The sequence below is a fragment of the Salvelinus sp. IW2-2015 genome, linkage group LG14, assembly GCF_002910315.2.
Source record: "Salvelinus sp. IW2-2015 linkage group LG14, ASM291031v2, whole genome shotgun sequence".
Classification (NCBI taxonomy): Eukaryota; Metazoa; Chordata; class Actinopteri; order Salmoniformes; family Salmonidae; genus Salvelinus; species Salvelinus sp. IW2-2015.
In genome coordinates this window covers 31691069-31698447 of record NC_036854.1, presented here as the reverse complement: position 1 = coordinate 31698447, position 7379 = coordinate 31691069, and the positions used below count along the sequence as shown (strand labels likewise).

General features: G+C 42.3%; 1 long non-coding RNA gene across 1 annotated transcript; it reads right to left on the bottom strand.

Annotated features, from left to right (window-relative positions):
- Positions 1 to 6331: 6331 nt before the first annotated feature.
- On the bottom strand, positions 6332 to 6946 carry LOC139028681 (uncharacterized). Its single transcript, XR_011480912.1, has 2 exons — positions 6901 to 6946; positions 6332 to 6638 (listed from the first exon to the last, which is right to left on the bottom strand). It is a non-coding gene; the product is annotated as an uncharacterized lncRNA (long non-coding RNA).
- Positions 6947 to 7379: the final 433 nt, after the last annotated feature.

Genomic DNA, 7379 nt, shown 5'->3' with positions numbered 1-7379 from the left:
TGACGGACTTGTCCCTGCTGGTTAGACTTGTCCCTGCTGGCTAGACTTGTCCCTGCTGGCATAGACTTGTCCTGCTGGCTAGACTTGTCCCTGCTTGGCTAGGACTTGTTCTGCTCTGCTGGCTAGACTTGCTGCCCTTGCTGGCTAGACTTGTCCTTGCTGCTTAGACGTTGTCCCTGCTGGCTAGACTTGTCCCTGCTGGTAGACTGTCCTACTGACAGAACAGTAAGTACAAAGAGGAAGTGAGAAATGGAGAGATGAGAGGGAGGTATAGTGAAAGAGAGAAAGACAAAGACAGAGGGAGAGAGCAGGTGTTTGATGACAGAGGAGCTTCAGTCGTTAATCTCACTGCTGAATGACTATGCTGCCTGTTACTCATCACTCTGTGTGTGTGTGTGTGTGTTCCTCAGCCCCGGAGTTGCATTTCATGTGTGTGTCTGTCAGCCCCATTAACTCTTCCTCCCTCTCTCCTTCTTCCCTCCTCTTCCCTCCTCCACTCCTCACATCTACCCCCCCTCCTCCACTCATCACTTCTTCTACTCCCCTTCCCCCTCTCTTCTCTCTCCTCTCCCCTACCCCCTCTCTTGTCTCACCTCTTTCTCTCACCTCTCCCTACCCCCTCTCTTCTCCTCCTCTCCCTTCCCCCTTCTCTCCTCTCCCCTTCCCCCTCTCTTCTTTATTCTCTCTCCCTTTCTTCTCTCTCCTCTCCCCTTTCTTCTCTCTCCTCTCCCCTTCTTCTCTCTCCTCTCCCCTTTCTTCTCTCCTCTCCCTTTCTTCTCTCTCCTCTCTTCTCTCCTTGATCCCCCTACCCCTCTCTTCTGTCTCTCTCCCCCTTCTCTCTCCTCTCCCCTACCCCCTCTCTTCTCTAACCACCTGACCATTGATTTCTGTCCAGTTCAGGAATGAGTAACAGTTTCTCATCTTTCTTTCAATCTAGCTCTTTTCTTCTTCTACTGTCTCTTCTCATTGTTTCTTTCTCTCTCTCCTCTCTCTCTTTATCCTCTACACTCTCTCCTCATGATCCTCTTTCTCTCTCTTCATCCTGCTCTCTCTTTCTCTCTCCTCCCTCTTTATCATCTGTCTTTCTCTCTCACTCATTATCCTCTCTTTCTTCTCCTTTCTTTATCCCCTTCTCTCTTTCTCTCTTCGTCCTCTCTCTCTTTATCCTGTCTTTCTCTCTCACTCATTATTCTCTGTCTTCTCTCTCACTCATTATCCTCTCTTTCTCTCTCTCTCTTTATCCTCTCCCTCTTTATCCTCTCTTTCTCTCATCTTGTTAGGTTTGTTCCTTTCCTCCTGTCAATCATCATTGGCGCATTGCTGAAATATAGCATTATGACAATATCTTTAATTAAATAATTCAAAAAACCTTTATTAAATGCAATTGCAGACAGAAGTTGACAACAGGAACATAGCACGAATGTTGCTGAGTAAGTTCTGCATCAAACACCACAGGTCTCAAGTTGTTTTATATTAAACCGAAGTGCCCGCCCCTTAGTGATGTCACTGACTACATCATTACCTTTTTCTCCTTGAACCAAAACCCTCCGCATCCATGCCTGGTACAAACGAGTTTCAGTGTTTATCTAAAAGCTAGGCAATAAATGTCCCCTCCCCAAAGTAGATTTACTGTGGAATGTCTGAGTAGTCTTCTTATCTCCCACACTCCCCTGCAGAGTTCTGGCTCAGTCCACACTTGAGTGACGTGAATGAGAAAACAATTGTGGAACAATTCTAACAACCTCTATAATGAATATATATATATGTTTCATCTGTAGTCTAGGACCCTATAAATGTGAGGAAGGCTGCTATAACCCCTCCCCTTTATTAAAATAACCTAAGCATAATCAATTATTCTAATACATCAAACATTTGTACAGCCCCAAATACATTGACCCTAGGTGAAATCCTGACTCTCTCTCCCTCTTTATCCTCTCTGTCTTTCTCTCTCTTCCCTCATTATCCTGCCTCTCTTTCTCTCTCTTTATCCTCTATCTCCCTCATATCCTCCCTCTCTGTCATTACTGAATTCCTTGTTTCTTTGTGCTATCGTCCGTGTGTACATGTTCCAAGACAAGCGGCGAAACCAGAATAGAATACAGAGTTGATATCCAAAAAACCGTGTTTATTATAAAATATCAGACCGATGTGGGTTACAGATCTGTTCTCCTGTAGTCAACATTACCCTACACCCACTTTGACTGTCAGTTCTATGCACTACACTGTAGAGGAGAGCGAGCAAACAAACACATGAGACTAATTAACACTCTCTCAACACTCAAACACAACACACCATGAATTAACACTCTCTCTCAATAAACTACACCTCAAACAAAACACACAATCAATTACCTCTCTCTCTCTCTCAATAATAAACTCAACACTCAAAACACACACACACACATGAACTTAACACCTCTTCTCGCACCCAATAACCTCAACTCAAATACACACACACACCATGAATTAACACTCTCTCTCATCGCTTCTATAAAAATCGTCTCACCCTCGAAAGAACAGCAGCATCACATCAGAGAAAACTCTCCTCACTCAATATACTCACAAACTCAACACACCAACACACCACATGACATAAAACTCTTCATAAGAACACTCACTCCTCAACCAACACGATGAATTACACGACTCTCATCTCTCAGGGAGCACAACAAGCAATGCATTAACATCTAATCTATCAATAAAACGTCATGCAACTGCAAACAACATCAACAGCATGAGAATTACAGTCCTTCTCCACCATACTGCCTTCAAACACACACACATGAATTAAACACGTCTCTCTCAAAACATCACCTTCACACACATGATATTAACACTCTCTAGCTCCTCGAATTAACTCACCCATCAACACACTTACACACATGAAATACCACTCTCTCTCTCTCAAATACAAGCTGTCAGCACATCAAGGACACACACAACATGAATTAACACACTCTCTCTCACTTCAATACTCCCTCCCAGCACACACAACAACATGTAATTAAACACTCCTCTCACTACTAATAACTCACACACTCAAGCACCATCAGCCCACATGAATTAAACTGCTGTACTCTCCTCAATAAACTCACACTCAAACACACACATGCAACATGGAGATAACACTGCTTCTCTCTCTCAAAAACTCACACTCAAACCACACACACAAATGAATTAACACTCGTCTCTCACCCCATTCCCAAATAACTCAACACACAAACACGACCCAACCACACGATGAAATTAACAGCTCTCTCTCACTCTGAATGACTCGACACTCAAGAACACAGCACACATTGAATTAACACTCATCTGCTCAAAACACGACACACATTAATTAGACACTCTCTCTCTTCTCAATAACTTCACCCTCAAACACGACACACATGAATTAACGCTCTTCTTCCTCTTCAATAACTCACCATCAAACACTGACACACATGAATTAACACTCTCTCTCTCTCTCAGTCGCAGAAATAACTCACACTCAAAACTACACACACACAGTGAATTTAACACTCTTCTCACTCATAAACTCACACTTCAAACACACACAACAACTGAATAACACTCTTCTCACTCATAACTTCAGGCTGCAATGGGAACACACGGCAACAATGAATGCCAATATTAGGACACTCGCCTCTTCAGACCACAAACACGAGCACTGAGTGGAGTTAGAACACTCTCATCGGTCTCGAGTTCAGAGGGTAACTCCACACACAATTCGAAAACCCAGCCACACTGAGCGACTGACTCTAACAACGGGTGCTCTCTCAAACTTACACACACATGGGGAGATTAACACTCTCTCTTCTTTCTCAATAGACGCTCACGGCCTCAAACCCAACACACACATGAATTTGTAAAACACTCTCGTGCTCTTTCAATAACTCCACCCTCACACACACAAACAAATCCGTAGACTGTCACCGAGAGCACTACTCTAGGTCTCTTTCAATAACTCACCCTTTAAGACACCCGACACACCCAAAATTGAATTAACACTTCATCCTCTCGTACTCTCGTATAGTGTAACTTCACACTCAAACACACACACACACAAGTTGAGAGTTCACACTCTCGGTCCTCTCTCAATAAACCCGTCACACCGGGTGCAAGACCACAACACGGGCGGAGGACGTGGTAGGGATGATTACAGGCGAGAAACAGGAATATGAGCAAACATAACTCATACAATCGCAGCGGTTTAAGGAGAGAGACATAGAACCTGCTGACGACGGAGGCTCGCGAGAGAGTCACCAAGAACAGAACCACAGTGTATGGAAAATTTAAAACACGCTCTCTCTTGCAGCTCAATAACTCACCAGCTCAGAAATCATGACAACACCCACACGACTGAAATGTAAAACACCTTCTCCCCTCGTCGTCTATACTCAATAGACTACGGAACCCCTAACCAAGAGAAAGAACACACAGGCTACTAAGAAAGATTCCAACTTAAGCGTCATCTAACTCAGAAACAGCAAGCGCACACGATGAAAAATTGTAGTAAGAACAGCTCGTGCGTGGTACACTACAAGGAGTAAACTCAGCCTACGCACCAGAGCGAGCACACACCCATAGAACCATTAACACTCTCGTTCTACAGAAAGAACACAGCTGACAGTGACAATGTACCACACCTCAGATACTCTACTCATCGAATCTCTCAAAGTGGAAAAAAAAATAAAAAAAGCGACAAACAAGGTAACTCAAACCACACACACACAACTGAAATAATAACACACTCTGCTCTCGTCTGCGTCAAAAACCCAGCTCAGACGAGCCGTTACAAGGCAACACCGGACGTGACAGACTATGAGGATGGTAAGAACACTACTCTGCCATCGCAAAATAACTCACACTCAAAACACACACACAACGAGGTAATCAGAAGATGGAGTAAACGAAACTGTGCTCTGCTCCCACTCAATACTCACACTTCGAGACACAGACAGCTGACTGACAAATGAATATAAACACTACTGCTCTCTCTCTCTTAACTCAAAATGAACTCACACTCAAAACACAAAAACACAAGCACAATGAAAATTAACAACTCCTCTCTCTCTACAATAACTCAACCCCTCTAAAGAACACACACACATGAATTAAGATACGACTCTCTCTCACTCAAATAACTCCACTCAAACAACTAGCACACATGATATTCGAAGACTACTCTCTAATTCCAAAAACGGAGGCAACAACACAGATGACCTGTAAACACTCTACTCATCTACTCAAGATAACTCAGCCCTCAAAAAAAACAAACACACACAAGTGAACATTTAACACTCTCTCTCACTAAGCGTCCACCCTCAACACACAAAATTGAATGTAAACTCTCTCTCTCTCATAAGACTCACCAATCAAAACACGACACACACTGAAAATATAGACATACTCGGTCTAGCTCTACTCAAATCTCACCACTCGAGAGACTCTCTGTCTTTCTCTCTCACTCATTATCCTCTCTTTCTCTCTCTCTCTTTATCCTCTCCCTCTTTATCCTCTCTTTCTCTCATCTTGTTAGGTTTGTTCCTTTCCTCCTTGTCAATCATCATTGGCGCATTGCTGAAATTAGCATTATGACAATATCTTTAATTAAATAATTCAAAAACCTTTATTAATGCAATTGCAGACAGAAGTTGACAAACAGGAACATAGCACGAATGTTGCTGAGTAAGTTCTGCATCAAACACCAGGTCTCAAGTTGTTTTATTAAACCGAAGTCCCGCCTTAGTGATGTCACTGACTACGTCATTACCTTTTTACTCCTGAGACCAAAACCCTGCATCCATGCCTGTACAAACAGAGTTTCAGTGTTTATCTAAAAGCTAGGCAATAAATGTCCCCTCCCCAAAGTAGATTTACTGTGGAATGTCTGAGTAGTCTCTTATCTCCCACACTCCCCTGCAGAGTTCTGTCTCAGTCACACATTGAGTGAGTGAATGAGAAAACAATTGTGGAACAATTCTAAACCTCTATAATGAATATATATATTGTTCATCTGTAGTCTAGGACCCTATAAATGTGAGGAAGGGGTCTTATAACCCCTCCCCTTCTATTAATATAACATAAGCATAATCAATTATTCTAATACATCAAACATTTGTACAGCCCCAAATCATGACCCTAGGTGAATCCTGACTCTCTCTCCCTCTTTATCCTCTCTGTCTTTCTCTCTCTCCCTCATTATCCTGCCTCTCTTTCTCTCTCTTTATCCTCTATCTCCCTCATAATCCTCCCTCTCTGTCTATTACATCTTGTTTCTTTGTTCTGTCACGTGTGTACATGTTCCAAGACAAGCGGGAAACCAGAATAGAATACAGAGTTGATCCAAAAACCTGTTTATTATAAAATATCAGACATGTTGGGTTACAGATCTGTTCTCCTGTAGTCAACATTACCCTACAACCACTTGACTGTCAGTTTATAGCACTACCACTGAGCAAGAGCCAACACACACATGAATTAACACTCTCTCACACTCAAACACACACACATGAATTAACACTCTCTCTCAATAACTCACACTCAAACACACACACATGAATTAACACTCTCTCTCTCTCAATAACTCACACTCAAACACACACACATGAATTAACACTCTCTCTCACCAATAACTCACACTCAAACACACACACACATGAATTAACATCTCTCCTCTTCAATAACTCACCCTCAAACACACATCACACATGAATAACACTCTCTCTCCTCAATAACTCACACTCAAACACACAACACATGAATAACACTCTCTCTCACTCAATAACACTCACACTCAAAACACACACAACATGAATTAACACTCTCTCTCTCTCAATAACTTCACCCTCAAACACACACACATGAATTAACACTCTCTCTCATCACATAACTCACAGACTCAAACACACACACATGAATTAACACTCTCTCTCTCAAACACAACACACATGAATTAACACTCTCTCTCTCTCAATAACTCACCCTCAAACACACACACATGAATTAACACTCTCTCTCTCTCAATAACTCACCTCAACACACACACACATGAATAACACTCTCTCTCTCTCAATAACTCACCCTCAAACACACACACATGAATTAACACTCTCTCTCCTCAATAACTCACACTCAACACACACACATGAATTAACACTCTCTCTCACTCAATAACTCACACTCAAACACCACACACATGAATTAACACTCTTTCTCTCTCAATAACTCACAACTCAAACACACACACATGAATTAACACTCTCTCTCACTCAAAAACTCACACTCAAACACACACACACATATGAATTAAACACTCTCTCTCACTCAATAACTCACACTCAACACACACACATGAATTAACACTCTCTTCAAAC